The sequence below is a fragment of the Erpetoichthys calabaricus genome, chromosome 10, assembly GCF_900747795.2.
Source record: "Erpetoichthys calabaricus chromosome 10, fErpCal1.3, whole genome shotgun sequence".
In the NCBI taxonomy this organism is placed as follows: Eukaryota; Metazoa; Chordata; class Cladistia; order Polypteriformes; family Polypteridae; genus Erpetoichthys; species Erpetoichthys calabaricus.
In genome coordinates, this window is record NC_041403.2 from 99242873 (window position 1) to 99261557 (window position 18685).

An 18685-nucleotide genomic window follows, 5' to 3' on the forward strand; every position below is an offset into this window, starting at 1 on the left:
CATCATAGGGTGAACACACACACACACACACACCAAGGCCAATTTAGCAACACCGCTTCACTTAACCAGCATACCCACACGGATATGGGGACAACATGCAAATCCCACACAGGGAGCGCCTAACACACAAAGCCCTGTCTCCTTATTGTGAGGCAGGGGCTCTACCACTGTGCTACCCTCTAATGAATACAATGTAGTTTATCCCAATATTTGTGTAAAAATGCTCTTTCCCTCAGTTTATGTGCAGTTTACTCATATAACAAGCCAATTACAAGTAGGGATGGGAATCGAAAACCGGTTCTTGTTGAGAACCGGTTCCCACTGTTTCAATTCCTTGGAATTGTTTGCCATTTTTGCAAACGATTCCCCTATCGATTCCAGTTGCCTCGAATGACGTCACCATGTTGCGTAGCGTCATTTACCCAGCAGGAAGCATGGCGCCTAAGCGGCACAAGCGCTCAAAAGTTTGGTTATACTTTACGAGAAAGAATGACAACAGGGCAACTTGCAATACTTGCAAAGTAGATATTTCATCAAAGGGAGGAAACGCTACGAATATGCAAAAGCATTTGCTCACAAAACACGCGATAACCTTATCGTGTTTTTGATCCGCTCCGGACTAGTGAATCTCAACCCAGCAGCAGCGGTAACGTTTGCACGTCCTCTCCCGTTAATACGGCAGGTAACTAATCAACTAACATTGCATATTATGTTAGCGTGATTTGCCTTATTGCAAAACCTGCTATTACTGTGCATTGCATTTAGATGACCATGACGAGAGAGACAGACAGAGTCTGGCTGGCTCAGATGCTGGCAGTTCTCGCTGCAGTCTATCGGTAGCTTCTCCTTTCACAGAGGCGGGGAAAAGTAAAATTTCCTTCCTGAAAAAGCAGATATGCTTATATTTCTGCAAAAGAATTGTTAATTCTCCATAGTTGATGGTTGCAGAATTGCACAGTGCACAGTTCCATTGGACTTGAGTTGATTGTATTTGTTGCTGGCTGATGTAGTTTTATTTTTGAGTGCTCAGCTCATATATACTTTTAAAAAGGAGAGTGTAAATCGATAGGAGAATCGATAAAGAGTCGAATTGTTAAACAGAATCGAAAATGGAATCGGAATCGTGAAAATCTTATCAATTCCCATCCCTAATTACAAGTGAGACCCATTGTAAGTGTGTTAGTAATACCCCCATAAAACATTTCACTTACACATGCTAAGAAAATACTTTATTCTTACTATTTGGTAAAAGAAATCCTTTTGTTTGGATTTCATTCACTTTAGACCAGTAAAATAATAAAACACGTGTGTGAGAAGAGTTGTATTCCCTGTTGGGAAAACCCTGTTTAAGGAAGGTTAAAGAAAAATAAAGAAAATACAAAAAGTCTGTATTAGCTTACGGTGCCGTAATTCCAGGGTGATCATAAGAAACGTAATGATGTACTTCATGAGCTAGAAGTACATAATAAAGAAGAATAGCAGGAATTGTTGCGCCAAATATTTGAAATATTCAGATGTGCACTTCTATTTAAATGATTAAATATTCTCAAATTAAATTTGCCGTTTTCCACCCTCTGATAGAGGCCACAGAGGAGATGATCCCTAGAAAAGGATCAGAAGTCAAAAATAACATTATATTTGTAATCACTGACTGTGAAATGATATAAAACAATATGCCATATGCTTGTTTGAAATGTGACATTTTTAACTCTCTGAGAGTGGCTCTTAGACAGCCAGGACCACAAGTAAAGAATCAAATATCAAAAATATTATTATATTTGTGATCAGCAACCTCAAAATAATATAAAATTCCACACACCTGTTTTACCAAACTCCTTTGTTCCAAGTTTTGTGAGGGGGCCTTTTGATGTGGCATTCACAACTTCAAGTCCTTCTGATTAATTAATTTATTCCTTATCATTTTCTGCACAAAATATGATTTAAGAATGGCTTAAAAAAATTTGCACTTTTTTGGGTCTAGTGTGCTGAACATAGGGGGAATTCCAAAAACCGAAGATCTAACTAGATATCAAAAATGTTATATCATATGTGTTTTTTTTTTCGTATGTATGAGTCAGGGGAAGCCAAACAATAAACACTGAAGTGATTTCAAAGCATTTATAAGTAATTCTTATGAACACAAAAAAAGCAAAGAAATGTAAGGGTCGATAGTCCATTATTAAAAAAAAATAATAATTCCTTAGATCTACCATAGTGTCTTGTTTTAGTCTCCTTTGGTCAACTGATGGTCTACTTCCAACTTTGGTGTTTTTATGGCATGGGCTCATCTGTTAGTACGCAGTCAGTGTAACCTCTGCTTCCTTCCCCCTGGACTTTGTTCATACTGAGATCCTGTAAGGCCCTCATGAGTCTCACATGTTTGAGCTGGGATAGGAGAAACACATTCTCCTTTTCTGGCATGTTTCATATATTCTTTAAAAAATCTTGGCCATCCTACAAAACTCAAAGCAGCTTCTAATTTTTAGAGATCTGATTTGCAACAACATCAGACTATTTATGTTTATTTATCCAAAAGGTGATAACTACTTGAAGATTGGGAGCCTAAAAACAACAACATTTATTTATATAGCAGATTTTCATACAAATAATGTAGCTCAAAGTGCTTTACATGATGAAAAAAGATAAAAAAAAAGACAAAGTAAGAATTAAAATAAGACAACACTAATTAACATAGAATAAATATCATTAATAGAAAAAGGAATTAACATTAGTTAGTAGAAAATCTGGCCAATTGAATGTCAAACAGGATTGGATAGAAAGCAAATAGTAAATCAAACAAGGTTTCAGCTTAAGATATTGAGAGAAACACCAGTAAATCCAAACTTTTATTTTTATGAGATGTTTCATAAATTTTCCCCAATTGGAATTCATTAATGCGAGAATCACTTTGGTGAACAGGATGCAGGTATGCTTTATTTCAAGAGTTAACAATCTGGCAGAGTGCATAGTCCTTGATCTTGTTGAATTGTTCCTGGATTCAGCTGACCCATAACTAATCACAATAGTATCTGCTATCTCACACACCATCACTTCGATTTTCCATTGTGATTCCTTCATCCATCAATAGCAATGTTTCTTCTGTTGACAGTGTCAAAAGATAGCCATAACACGAGTCACCTTTAATAGACATCCTGCCACTACAGAACTCTGTAACCCCTCTGTTGACTGCAGAAATCGAAGGGGACCGGGTCTGTTACACATTGACTAGGTGAGAAAGATTGTGCGTTTTTTTTGTGTCCATGTTGACCTTATTCTGAAATAAAACACCTACTGTATACTCTAAACCAGGGGTCCCCAACCACCGGTCCGCGACCCACTACCGGGCCGCAGCCGTCTGACAGCCGGGCCGCGAGAGAACTGCCGGCAACGGAGACTCACTCAAGACTTTTCAGAACGCTTGGCGGGCGGGGCTTTGCAGCGGCGCAGAGAGAGGAGAAAGACCAAGATGAGAGAGTATTACAACAAAGTATTGTTACGGTTCTGACATGTTTCCCCATATGACACGAGTCTATAGAAATCTCGTTACTACTTAGTACATTCAACAGATGCTTTCATTACAACGAAGTGACCTTGAAATGCCTGAATGAATCATCCACAGAGCAGTTAGATCTGTGGTCACAGCTCAGATGTGCACGTTTGCACAACGATCCCCAAACAGAAACATTGTAAAAAAAATTCTTTCTTCGAACTTTCCTCGTACTGTTTTTTTTTTTTTTTGCTGTTTTTGTTTTCTGTGGTTTTCGGTGATACCTTTTGCTTATTGCTTGTCAACATTTGAAAAACATCCATTGGAATTTAACTCATTGTCACCCTCCTATAGAAACAACAGACACGAAAAAAGATAGCAGTGTTAATGTTTGTGATGTGCAGTCTGTTGGAATGGCAAATGCAAAGCATATGTCTTTGTTATATGCAAAAAAAGAAGAAAAATCTCAGGTTGCAAACGTATGCGAACTGCTTAATAACTTAATAATAATAGAAATGTTATGTAAATTGTGTATAAAACTGCCCCCCCCCATCCCCCCGACCGGTCCGTGGAAAAATTTGCATCTAATAAAGTGGTCCTTGCTGTCAAAAAGGTTGGGGACCACTGATCTAAACCACAAATCCTAGGAATTTATAAGTTAGTTATGTTATAAAACACAAGCTAATTGTTGTGCCACTTACAAAAATAGCACCTTTCAAGCACAAAACTTTACTTTACGGTCACCTCTCATAGAAATTATTCACAGTATCTCATTATCCCAATATGCTAGGCCCATGTAATGTGATATTTGAATTTTATGTTGATTCTTCAAATTGTGGTCTTGTTTGCTTTGTAAAATACCTTATGATGATGTGCTCGGGGAGGGGATGATACATTAAATGAAAAATGATCATTGTGTTGATACAATTATTATGTAGAATTTGGACTGTTTACATTAGAACATAGGTATGTTTATATAAATTAATGAAGGAATGGGTGCAAATAGCCCATCCTGCAAATTCCTTATCCTTCCTACACTTTAGAAATGAAGTGAGAGTATGATGAAGAGTTTACAGTGTAGGCTGGTACGAATTACCTTGCATTCCCTGTGCCTCTTTTAATGAAAGAATGTAGTGTTTATCTTATCCATGCTAAGGAATATTTCAACAAAATCGAAGAATTAAGCCACATTCTGGCTACATATCGAATTCCCCAAAATTATTCATTATCCAGTTCTCAAGTATTATATGTATAAAGATAATGATATGCCATCAACTTTTAAAATATACTGAAAGAAGAAAGTGAGAATATAATCCTTTAGAACACTTGATATGCCTGCCATTTTAATGTTTGACATTTCCCTTCTATTTCACAATTCAATTTAAGTAAAGTTTCAAAAAGCACACGGTGTGTCCGAGCTGTAGAGTCTCATCTTCACTTGCTTCATAAGTGTAGCCCACTTCAAGTTTCTTTGTCCTAGAATTAGCTAAAAGGGGATTGCATGTTTCTTCTAATTTTACTGGCTTTCTTGCAGTCAACTTCAACACTACCCATGCTGTAGGGAGTCAGGCAGCTGGTCCATGAATGTCACAGCTTGACGTGCATACATCTGTTTATTTAATACTTCAGCCTTCCTTTTTCAGAATGTCCAAGGTTGATTCCAACAGCAAGCAATTGCAATAAATTAATACCATCCATCCATCAATTTCAGTACCTTCCTTTTCCAGTAGAGGGGGTCAAGACAAGAAGTGACCCTCAACTGCAGGACAGTCCATTGTTGAGCCCACTCATGCAAACACCCACACTCTCTCACACTAGATCAGATTTGAATCATGAGTCAACTTACTTTACATATCTTTGGAACACAGAAGGAAGTTAGAGCAGCCAATGTAAACCAATATGTACGTGAGAGGAATTTTTAAAATTTCGTACAGAGTGTCTTTCAAAATCAGTTGTCTGGAACTGAAGCAGCCCTTGTAATCACTGTAGCACTGTGCCCTTCTATAATACTAATAAATATATTATAAAATTTAATTTGTTTGCTCAGCCTGTCTCAACTATATTCTGTCTCCTCAACCTGTCATGGAGAATAAAACAGATAACCTCATTTAGGCAGACCGAATCCTCTACCTCATTCCTTCAGTAATCACTCATGGCCATAGGTGAGAATGCAGTGAACATTTAACTATAAACTGAGATTTTATCTGAAGGTTAATTAGTGTCGAATTATTTTTGATCATTGTTCCCCACTGTCCTGACCTTTTATAAACTCTGAAGTACTTAAACTACACCATCTGCGAAACTTGCTCACTACCTACTATATCTTCTGAGGGTAAGGTAACCTTTTTGGTAGCTCTCCGTGGCCTTGGATTTGTACTACTTCACTCTTGGCTGCAAAATTAAGGACTGGTCTAAATACCACTAAAAGGACCAACATACCTGAACACAGGAGTTGTGAAACCCAGACCCCCAGACTGGAAACTCTACAAATCTTGTGTGTATCTTGTTCTGCTTTAATGAAAATGAAGAACTGAAAGGGAGACCACGTATAGTTTTGACTTCGTCACATATTACACATAAGATTTAATATCAAGAATACAAACACATCACACACTCAGTGACATCAAAGACTGAATAGTGCAGAATAACAGCCCCAGAGCACCATGTCATACTGCATTCAGAAAATGTTAACATGAAAAATGATTATAATGATAATAACTTTGTTCAGAGATTTAAAAAAACAACTGTAAACAGAACTCCAAAGGACCCTCAGAAATTCATATAAGAACAAAGAGACAGTCCTTTGTCTTGCTATTCTGAAGTTGTCTGGAAGCTTACATCCAGTACACTGGTATAGATTTCCCCAGGGAACTGGACAATAATCCTTTGGTTATTGGAACACATTCTTTAGCCCTAAATTTTGGAAATGGTGAGAACCACCGCAGTCAATTGGTAATTCAGAAGGACTGCATTTCCATCCAAACCTGATCCACCACTGTGTTTTTGCAGCTCTTACACTTCTTAACATATTCAGTTCCTCGGGTACAAAACAGACCCAGACTCACTTAATGTTTGTAGCAATGCTTGTAGCAACCTCAAAGGAGGTTGGAATCTGCAAGCTTCAACGGTTCTTCTTTTATCCCCCATTGATATGCCAAACTGAGATTTACATCCCCTGATTCAACCTATGTGATCTTTAGTCTGTCCTTGAAAATTTATCTAGAAGCTTGTATGAGGCGACCCCAAATTAATTCTCCATAGCTTGTCTAAAATCCTTCAAAACCTAGCTTTCACTTCTGGTTTCTCTTTGCCAGATCCAGAGATTTTCTTGTGAATAGCACGTTGAAAGTCTTCTTCTTGACTGCTTCCTGCATCATTACCTGCATCATTAGTGGTCATTAACATGTTATCTAGTTGCCACCATGATGGGCACACATACCATCTGACAGTCAAAGCTCTTTGCAGCTGCTTCCACTGCTGAGGTCTTCAAAATTCAAGCTCAATGATTCTAGCCCCTCCTGAGATGCGCCAAAAACTGCTTAGAAATAGTAGAGTGAATTCATCCTGACCCGAGGCATTCCTTTAGCATTCTAAATAACCAGAATCTGTATCTGGCGGTCAATGTGGACTTAGCTGCGAATTTTGCCGCCAGATGTAGCATACTTACGGTATTCTGTGGCAGTCTGCTAAGTGCCATTGCTCTGTATTGTTTGTACGGCATTCTGTGTCAGTTTTTCTTGGTGCTTATTAACACTAGAATTACCAGAGCCTACGAAAAAACTCGTAAATCCGTCCCACCTTAAATCGCGTCTTAAATCCGTTTGCACCTCTCCGCCAGAATCCTTTGTCATCTAAATGTGCTGATAAAGCTACTAGCAGCCAGCTATTCCATCCCCCCACCGACTTAGAATGAACTTCTCTCCTAGCTCAAGCCTTGCCTTGATTTGATTACCTGGGATTGAAGTGGAGTTTTACAGTGGAAATAATTCTAGCGTTATTTGGAATACACGCATTTCATGTGTGTTCCATTTCTATAGTTGGCTGTGCAAACACATTTTTAAAACAGAAACGTTTTTCATATTCTAATAGTAAATGACAAAATGTAGGCATAAACTATATAACGTATGAAGCCTGAAGTCCATATATCAAAGAAACACTTTCACAAAAGGTACAAATAAAAGAACACGTGCGCCTTCATGCAAAAAAAAAAAAAAAAAAAAAAGCCGCGTTAGCATGCCACATTGACTTTCTTACTACAACCGCCGTGGTGGCGTAATGGTATCAGCCCCTGACTGGGAATCAGAGGGTGGCGAGTTCGATTCCGCACGGCTCCACTTCAAAAAATTAACTGCTCTTATTCTTACAATTTTAGAATAACAATATAAATTTGATTTCAGTCTGTAACAGGCGGTGTAACTTATGATACTGGTAAAGGTTAGCTTTTTTTTTTTTTTTTTTTTAATTCACTTTTCATTCTCGCAGTCACATTCAGAATCAATCCATACAACCCCATCTGACACAGCTGGTTTCACATAAATAAAAGTGCACTTTTATTCAAGACTATAACCGAAGAATAAAGAAAGCAAGTTACAGTTGGTGGTTGATACAACAGCTTGCGTGGTGCAATGTTAAGAACTGCTGATTTCCGATCCGTGCTATATAAAATCATCACATTCAAATATTAACAGTTCCCACACACCCAAGGTCCGCCATTCCTACATTTACAACATGTGTACTTGTTGCAGTGTACACACCTCTCTGTGCTATGGTTCCTATTACAGTGAATGAGCACCTGACACTGTACTTTCTTCCCTGGGGGAAGCTGAGGTCTTAGAACGGAAGTTTGTTGACGCTGTATCATCTTTTCTTTTTCCATCGCCTTTTCCTGTAAGAAGCGACGACGAAGTTCCTCTGCAAGGTGAGCCATGAACACTCTTCTTTTCTCAGCGGACCCCGTGCATGCCTTATACAGTACGTGTGCGTTCATCGCTGCTAGGTCAAGGATGTTGTACAACACAGCAACCGGCCACCTGCGTGTTCCTGTGCGCACTGAACAAGCACGCGCCGTCTGGTCCATGATGTCAACGCCACGCTGGGGAAAAAAGAAAGACAAATATATGTGACATTTTGAAGAAATCATTTTATCACCAGAAGAGCACCAGAATACTTCGTCACACTAATATTTTTTTCATTAGCATACCTTCATGTGGTTGTAGTCTGTGACCGTGTTTGTTTTTTTTTTTTTTTATCTTGCCCAATCTCCACATCATGGTGCATTGTGCTGAGAATGCAGACAGACTTCATCTTTTTGGGCACATACACTGTCAGCATGGCACTGGGAGATCTAAACACCAGCGTGGAGAATTGTTCGTGTACTGAACTGACTTTAGCTGCAGGTGGAAGTTCCCGTCGCACTTTATTCATGGTGCCAAGCAGAGTTGTGTTGCGGTGCAGCAGTCTATTAGCCAGCGAAAGTGACGTGAAGAAGTTGTCTGTTGTTACGGTTCTGCCTTTGTCCAGAAATGGCTCCATAAGCTTTATGACCACAGACTCGGAAAGTCTTTCTCCCGTGGGACGACTGGCATCTTTTCCTAAATAAGGAGTGGCATTGCACATGTACTTTGTCTCCAAATCTGCCGCAATCCAAAACTTGATGCCAAATTTGTCAGGCTTGCTCGCAATGTACTGTAAGAAAGGACAACGGACCTTGGTTGGAAACAGTTGCTCATCAACCGTAATATGCTGCCCTGGGTTGTAACTCAGAACACAGTTCTCAACAAAACGTTGCCAGATGTCCGAAATCGCAGCAAATCTGATACGGTGCCGGGGCATCGTATCTTTGATTGCCGGTACAACAAATAGTTCTGACCAGGCATCAGCCACAGCACCAACTGTAGTCATCGCTGCTCTTGTCAAAAGAATGGAGATAAATGCCATCAGTTCAGAGAGGGAGAGGCTCCAGCTGGGGTCTGCTCTGTGACCTTCGTGGACTGTGCAATCTCTGATTGTCCACAAAATACCTATGTCGATCAAACACAAGAAGCTCTGCAGTCGACTGGTTACTTTACGCTGTAGGAAGATAAGTAAATAAATAAAGGTAAATACGTAAACAACATTCGATGCATCTTTTATATAAGTAACATAAAAATGTTTTTCATATACAGGCCATCAAAAAACATTATTGAAAGCAGGACTTAGCACGATACCTTGGCGAGCTCCGTAGGTCCGGCTGCTTCGCTGAAGGACATGTGTGTGACAGATCGACTGGCAGGACGACGCCCAACTTCTTGCTGTATCCAAATGGTGCCATCTTTTGCCTTTATGCCTGGTGCAGCTGTGCTGTTCTTATGTTGGACTGGACGTTTCTTGCGGGGAGGGCTTCTGTTCTCTTTGTCTGATATAGAATCCTCATCTGGGCTCTCCTCTGTGTCTGTCTCATCGTCTTCCTCAATATCGAAAATAAGTTCCTCGCCACCGTCTGAGTCGCAATCGTCCATTTCTTGCAGCAGAGCCAAAGCCTCCGAAGGGGACAACCTCCTCTTTAGTGACGGAGCTGTGGCCATTGCGGTGTCTGTTTGCTCAAAATAATAATCAAGCACAACTGATTCACCTATGTTTGTGTGTCAGGTTTTATCTCGCCACATCAGAGAATTCCACATCTGAGAATTCCTTGCAATTTGCAGCTCCATTCATTATCTCAAAACACCACGCAACATCAAAGTAATTCCCAGTTATGTCCACCACTCACACCCACGCCCATAACCATACAGAGGTGATTCATTCAAGTTTATGTGTCAGCTGTTTATCCCGCCACATCTGAGAGTTCCCTGTAATTTGCAGCTCTATTCAGTATCTCAAAACACCACACACATTCACAGTAATTCCCAGTTATGTCCACCACTCGCACCCACGCCCACATTCCACATCAGAGAATTTCCACTTCCAGCATAAATTCACACCTGATCTGACGCTGTTCGTTTTCAAATAATATTGTTAATATTTGAATGTGATGATTTTATATACCACGGATCAGAAATCAGCAGTTCTTAGCATTGCACCACGCACGCTGTCGTATCAACCACCAACTGTAACTTGCTTTCTTTATTCTTCGATTATAGTCTTGAATAAAAGTACACTTTTATTTATGTGAAAACAGCTGTGTCAGATGGGGTTGTATGGATTGATAAGCAGCTAAGAACTGCTGATTTCAAGTGACGGTGAGATACAAAGAAGGCAGCTTCGCCAGCGTTTGTGTGTCAGAACCCTTTTGGGGGGGGGGTAGTATGCATCGTGATACACTGCAGACCTATAGCGCGAGAATGAAAAGTGAATTAAAAAAAAAAAAAAAAAAGCTAACCTTTACCAGTATCATAAGTTACACCGGCTGTTACAGACTGAAATCAAATTTATGTTGTTATTCTAAAATTGTATGAATGAGAGCAGTTTATTTCTTGAAGTGGAGCCGTGCGGGATCGAACTCGCCACCCTCCGATCCCCAGTCAGGAGCTGATACCATTACGCCACCGCGGCAGTTGTAGTAAGAGTGTCAATGTGGCATGCTAACGCGTCTTTTTTTTTTTTTTTTTTTTGAATGAAGGCGCACGTGTTCTTTTATTTGTACCTTTTGTGAAAGTGTTTCTTTGATATATGGACTTCAGGCTTCATACGTTATATAGTTTATGCCTACATTTTGTCATTTACTATTAGAATATGAAAAACGTTTCTGTTTTAAAAATGTCTTTGCACAGCCTACTATAGAAATGGAACACACATGAAATGCGTGTATTCCAAATAACGCTAGAATTATTTCCACTGTAAAACTCCACTTCAATCCCAGGTAATCAAATCAAGGCAAGGCTTGAGCTAGGAGAGAAGTTCATTCTAAGTCGGTGGGGGGATGGAATAGCTGGCTGCTAGTAGTTTTTGTTTATCAGCACATTTAGATGACAAAGGACTGTGGCGGAGAGGTGCAAACGGATTTAAGACGCGATTTAAGGTGGGACGGATTTACGAGTTTTTTCGTAGGCTCTGGTAATTCTAGTGTTAAACATGTTCTGAGATTTTTGTGATGGGTGATCATAAAGAAAAGCAAGTCTGCGTTAAATTTTATTTTCTCTTAGGAAAAACAGCTGCTGAAACTGTAGTGATGCTTAAAACTGCTTTTAAAGAGGAAGCTTTAAGTAAAACACAGGTCTACGAGTGGTTTTCGCGTTTCAGATGAGGGGAAATGTCACTTGAAGACCAACCAAGATCTGGCTGACCTTCCACAATTAGGAATGACAAAAGTCTCGAAAAAGTTACACAATGCAATTTACGACGATCATTGTCGGACTATTGAAGAGATTTCTGAATTGACTTGTGTGTCTTGGAGTTCTTGCCACCTTCCCTACTTGCCTGATCTTGCTCCATGCAACGTTTTCTTGTTCCTGCATATGAAAAAAGAACTCAAAGGAAAGCGTTTTTGTACCATCGAAAAAGTCAAAGAAAAATCGCTCTTCAGCAATTTTAAAAATGTTTCCACCAGTGGGAAAACCGTTGGGACAAGTGCATTTATTCACACGGAGAGTACTTTGAAGGAGACTAAAGTTTCAGTAGGGAAATAATTCTTAAAATAATTTTTTTTTTCAATTCCAGTTATTTTTGGGTAACCCCTTGTATACCCTCACTTTCTATCTGGTTTGAGTAGCCAATGCACAAGCTGTCGGAGCATAGACAACCCAAAATATTTATCTGTTTACACCTCACTTGACATCTCATACTTCTTTATGGTAAAGCATACAAAGTAAATGGCCCAGGATCAGATGACAACTACTAAGTCAGTCGCTGACCTTTGGGCTAGAGTGCTTTGAAGCAGATGATTATTCTGTTGTTCCAATATTGTCAGGCACTCCATGACTTCTCTTTGAAATCCAGTCATCTCAGGTAGCTCAAGATATTTCTGTCATACCAAGTAGTTGGTAGCCATTCAAAGACGTTTGGAGCTTTCAAATGAGGCTATATTTGTTCCACAGAGCTATTAAATGCTAAACAAGAGTTTCACTGTTGTAGTCTGAAGTAACACTATAGTGACTTTCTCATCCGCTGTGGCCGGGGCAACCTCTGGCAATGTAACTCCAATGTAAACAGAGGATTACAGACAATTGCTCAGCCTTGCTATGTGTTTAGATGAGTAAGACTATATCAAAGTACTGTACTCCCATTTTGTGGTACAGAACCTCAATCTCCAGCCAGTAATATTACATTTTATAGGTGTACACTTTCATTGTGAGAAAGAAAATTTAGAATTAAGGTGAGTCAGTCTTTCCAAATACTAAAAGTATAATGCTAATAGAACTATAAGAAGCGTGACACTTATGTATTAAATAAGAATGTTCTAAAGCTAACTGAACAAATGTAATCTAATGCAGATACTAAAGCTATAAGAATATAATTTCTTTATAACTAATGTAATGTACTGAACTAACCTTTATGTAACCCTTAATATTTTATGAACAATGTGCGTGAAAAAAAAGAATAAGGAAGTGAGCATTGTCTAAAACCGCTGAGTTGCATACACCCTATAACCGTTAGGACAAAACTTGGTATAACTGGTCTTATGTATGTGTAAGTTAGCAGAAGTGTATTTCTTAAAATTGTGAAAATACTGACCGCTTTTTATCTGTAAAAAACACTGTGTGCTCCTGCATGTTTCAATCCAGGGTGTGACCACAAGCTATAACGATCTATGTATGACCTCAAAATGAACTGCCGCGTTTTTTCTTTTTTCTTCTTGTCAACGAACTTGAGTATTAAAGGAAGTCTCGGCTTCCTTCTAGCAGGCTGACAGTTTGTAGCACACTGGAATGTGACAGGGTCTGCAGCCTGCCTCCTCTCACCAAGAATAAAGAAATTGATTTTTATTTTATATTGGTGTCCGTTTCCTTGTCGTTCCCGACTTTCAGCATCCACAATTGTCAAAGTCTTTTCATTCTAAATTTGTTCTGTAGTCAATTTATGTTGCACATGACTCTCACCATTCACCTTAGAAGTGGTGTGCCCTCATGATGACTTCACATGGTTTCTTTGGGTTAAGCCCAACCAGGTTACATGGTTAATTTGGCCAACACCCCTAGGCCTGGCTCCACTAGTTATACCCTCTATTCCTATTTCAAGGAGTTTCTCATGGATCAGTGTAAAAAATCACAATGGTTTATGTTGGGACCTTGAATGTCTGATCATGCTAATATAGGCCAGTTCAAAAAATAACCTGCCAAACCTCCGACAACATGCCATCAAGAGTGCCAGAAGTACAAAAGCAACACGACTGTGCCATGATCACATTCTAAGGAGGAAATAAATAATATGATTCATACTTAAGTAATTTAATGAGAGATAGACATGGCAAATAACACTTTAGGAGCTGCCTGTGTGGATCTGTTAGTTAGTACCAATGTAAATAAAGACCTTCACAAATGTTTTGTTAAGTTTTAAGACTTTTTAAGCCCTGCTAAGTTTAGTTTGTCTATTAAATGCTTACTGCTACGTCACAAGACCTTAGTGAAGATTTTGTTTGTGTTACATACCAACAAGTGATTAATGGTTGCATTATAGCCACCCCTTAAAGCCGTGGCTGCTGGTCAACAAACAATAATCTTATCTATAATGGAACGATTTAAGTATTAGATTACCAAATGAACTTGGCAGACTAAACAGTCTCCTACCATTCGTAATATTTCCATTTATCCATTTTCAGACCTACTTAAAATATTTTAGGGTTGTTGAGGACCGCAGCTTATAGCTGCAACACCTGGGAAGAATTCACTAACCAATGAATGGTAGGACACCATCATCCAAACGGGGACAATTATTGGTCATTAATTACCGTAAAGTGTATATGTTTGGGATGGGAAGGTGAGAGGAAATCCAGAATACCTTTAGAAATGTTCACAGAGCAAAAGGGAGAATATTCATATTCCATTATAACAGTGACTGGGCTGGGATTTAAAGGCAACATCACAGAGAAGTGACGAGTGAAACTGACAAGTTTCGATTTCCATGCAGTTTAGCAAAACTGACAAAAAAAAAAATTTGTTTTTACCGGCAATTTTGCTTTTGCTAATCATGGAACGCACTTAAAATACATTTAGAAGTTTTAAACACAGAATATTGCTCCCTAAAGAATTTCTCACATTTCCTTCTTTACTTTTTTGTTTTTTCTGCAGCTCTGTAATGCAAGAAATCGCACACCAGTAGAATCAATTCAGTGTATGCCTCTCAGAAGCGCAGTGTGTGTTTTTTTGTTGGAGGACACACCAACATTCTCTATTGTGCACATTACTGTTTTTTCCATAAGAAATCTCACTACCCTGAAAGCACTTACCCCTCACCCTTCCCAACATTAACTAGCAACATCCCTTTCCTATTTCTTGATTCTTACAGATAAGAGTTCTTGTGCTGCATGTGTCATGGACGTTTGAGTTTCAGCTCTGTCTCCGAAGCATCTTTAAGATTATATTCACCAAGATTGTGATCATAATTATCAAAGTGGCTATCCTGTTATCAGTAGAAACACAACACACATCTCAAGAAAATGTTTACACATGAAAATAAATGAGTAAGGTGTTTTTTTGTTATTGTTTCTTTTGCTTTATTTAAATAGTACATGGCAGGCAGACAACATTATGCATGAAAACCCATCCAGACAGTAAATAAACATTACAACAATCTAGATGAGAACAGGCCATTCAGCCCAACAAAGCTTGCCAGTCCTATCCACTTAATTCTTCTAAAAAACATTGTCTAGTTTTGAAAGCCCCTAAAGTCCTACTGTCTACCACACTACTTGGTAGCTTGTTCCATGTGTCTGTGGTGTCAACAAAAAATTCCTAATGTTTGTGTGAAATTTACCCTTAACAAATTTCCAATCATGTCTCTGGTGCTCTTGCTGATCTCAATTTAAAATAACAGTCTCAATACACTGTACTAATTCCCATCATAATTCTAAACACTTCAAGCATGTCTCCTCTTAATTTTCCTTTGCTTAAACTGTATAGGCTCAGCTCTTTTAATCTTTCCTCATAACTCATCCACTGTAGCCCTGGAATCAGCCTAGTCGCTCTTCCCTGGACATTTTCTAGTGCTGCTATGTCTTTTTTGTAGCCTGGAGACCAAAACTGCACACAGTGCTCCAGATGAGGCCTCACCAGTGCATATTTGTGTCAATGGCATGAATTCACAATTTTCTTTTTTTTTTTTAAAGTGAAATACTGAGTTTTGGTGCAAATTGAATTGCACACATCTTTTTACCCCTCACTACCACTGAGCTAGTCTGTGCCGTACTTATATAATATCTCATGTTATAATTCCTTTATGAATGTGTGGTCTGTGTTCCCTTTTTTGTTGCAGTAAGTGGGTTCAAATCTTTGCCTATACAGACTTACGTATGTGTGAAAATGATAGCTACGTATGACATGGACAATTCAGACAATCAAATGCTACATCTGTCTATTCATTCACTCTCTTATGATGTGGTTTCAGTGTTTTCTTTTCATTTGATCCAGTCGTGCAAATAACACTGTAAATGTGCCTTACACTAATAGGAGTTGAACTATCTTACAACCTTTTTGTAATTTTTTTTCTTAGTTTAGTTGCCCTAAAATGGCCATCCTTCCACTTTAAATTTACACTCTTAGTTGAAATATTTTTTTCTGTGTGTAACTAATTGAATAAAGGGAATTTAAACCTTGAATTTACACATTTTTATTTGGATCTGATACTTCTTAGGGGTAAACATTTTTTTAAATGCAACTGTACATATAGAGGATTAATATAACATTTTTTTATATCCTATCATTTATGCTGTGAGACAAACTAATGGAAGGGGTGTAGCTGCAAGATTTAATGGGGATAAAAACCAAAAAAATGGGGATAAAAACCAAAAAAAAAATTGGTTCTTTGATTTTCCTAAAGAAGTGTTACACCTCTAAATGTTCAATGCAAAAATCTTTCCTCTTTCTGATTTTGTGGCAGTTGCAATTTATGGCTCTCAAGGGCATACGAAAAGATAAAAATAAGTCCTGATTAATCCTTGCATACAAGAAAAGGGTTTAACCTTCTAGCCTTTGCTGTTTTTAGATCCAACAAAGCTAACCAAATTAAAGGTAAATCTGAAAGTCATTATCCCGAGGGCTCCTTGGACTTAAACATGTTGATTCACGGCATTTAAAGATGCGTCCCTTGAGGTCCCATTAATCAGAGGACTGTGTTTTACACAATTTCCCTAATGTTTCGTTTAAACTGTGCATTTTTAATGTAATTCCTATTATTTGGAAACTGGGCATTATAACAGAGCACAGCTCAGTCAAGCATATCCAAATAACATGGCAAGTACTAAAATGTGCCTCATAAGATATTGGCTTATTCAGTACATTTAGTTTATTTAGTCTGAGGGCTTTGTCAGTCTGGTCTGCCTCCATCGATTGTGATATCACCACCTGCCCATGAGACAAGTAAAGCCAAGATCTTGAAATACTAACTTTTAGGAAGCATGTTATGGCAACAGCCCTGAAATGCATAGCCTTAGGCACAGACATGCAAACTTCACAGATTGAGTAAATCTGCTTTTGGGAAAGGTGCAATGGAGCTAATGCTGGGTGGGGGGGGGATGCTTTGAGGATTGGAAATCCCGGTGGGTAACATAAATAGACTGTAATTATCACCTTGGACTCCTGTGGCTATTTGGTTTACATATTTAATTGTGGTAGCTGGTAGGGAGAGTGAGAATGATTTGTTGTCTCTTGTTACATTCCAAGTTGTTCCCAGAGTCAATGCTTCTCATATCGTACCTATCATGCATGAAGGAAGGCTTATGTAGCTGTATTTTATTTCCTTCCATGTGTATCTTTTTTTTTGTAGAAGAATATAATTTACTCAGTTACCTTATGATGTTTTGCATTCTTGTGTTGGTGTGGTGCTCTGGAAAATACTACAAATGATTGTGCAAAAAAGGAGCGTTAAGCCTACAAAAAAAATCCCAAAAAGTTCAAGCCAGGCAGCCAGCCCAGACTACTACCAGCAGGCCTTTGGACAAACAGTACAAAAATGAGAAGTCGGCCGTAAAATGTTATTCATGCTTGCTACCAAAGAGTATTTAATGACGGTGACTGGGAAAAAAGATGTGGTCAAAATGTATAACAAAAGTCTGAAACGGGGAGATCATTTAATGACAAAACTGAAGGCAATAACAGAGACAAAATTGTGGTAAAAAACTAAGTTCAAGTCAAAGTCAGGAAAAGAATTTTGCAAATAACAAAAGTAAGATTGTTAACGAGTTTAGGTATCTGTATATTCAGACGAGAAAGTGGTTGAAATGACAACCTTTTAACCTGTTGCATTGTTATCGGGAAATCGACGCAAGTCGCTGTCCTAACACAACCAAAATGATGGCAGAACGAACTCCAAAAATATCACAACTATTAAAGCACACCTCGGTTCAAAAAACAGATTTCAGAATCAGATTCCTGGTCTCGAAAAACTTCCATAGCAAGGGTAAAATACACCTGATTAGTGCTAATAAAAGACTCAGGATCAAATTCCTAACATAAAAGTTAGGAAATGCCTGTCAAAAGAGAGATGATCACCATCAACCTCTGGCTTAAACACATAAGTCCAAAACAAACATCTTTATATATTAAGAGTTTATTACAAAAAAGCAAAAGGAAGAACAAGAGAAAAAAATAGTGAAAAAGGGCACAAAGTGTTTGCCTAAAGAGACAGCCCGAGGCTAACAAGCCCAGTTTATATTCGAATGCTTAGAATCCAGAGAAATAAAAAAGGAATCCACAAAGCCAGATAAATCGGATGAAAACAACTTAAAATAATGACCTGCAACTTTCAATAACAACCTAAGGAAGACCATCTGGTCCACCACAATATAAAGATAGAGGACATCAGGGTGGACATCCACAGAACCCAAGGATTGGATGCACACTTAATGGGACAGTACATAATTATAGAATAATAAATAAAACCAACAGTAATCACAAAAATACATGGAAAATAATAATTCAGATTTACCAAAAACAACAACAGAACATAAAATACACATAAACACAAGTTGATACATAACAAAGATCCATCACAAACAGCCACTGCCTATCCTGGCAGCACATGACACATGGCGGGAGACCATCCTGAGAGGGTGCCAGCCAACGCAGTTTG

General features: G+C 38.6%; 2 protein-coding genes across 3 annotated transcripts in view; one reads left to right on the top strand and one right to left on the bottom strand.

Moving 5' to 3' along the window:
* Positions 1-18685, bottom strand: part of LOC114658415 (cadherin-4-like) — a 2147065-nt gene that overhangs the window by 611759 nt on the left and 1516621 nt on the right. The window lies entirely within an intron of this gene.
* Positions 1-18685, top strand: part of lama5 (laminin, alpha 5) — a 266233-nt gene that overhangs the window by 76943 nt on the left and 170605 nt on the right. The gene's annotated exons all lie outside the window — the stretch shown is intronic.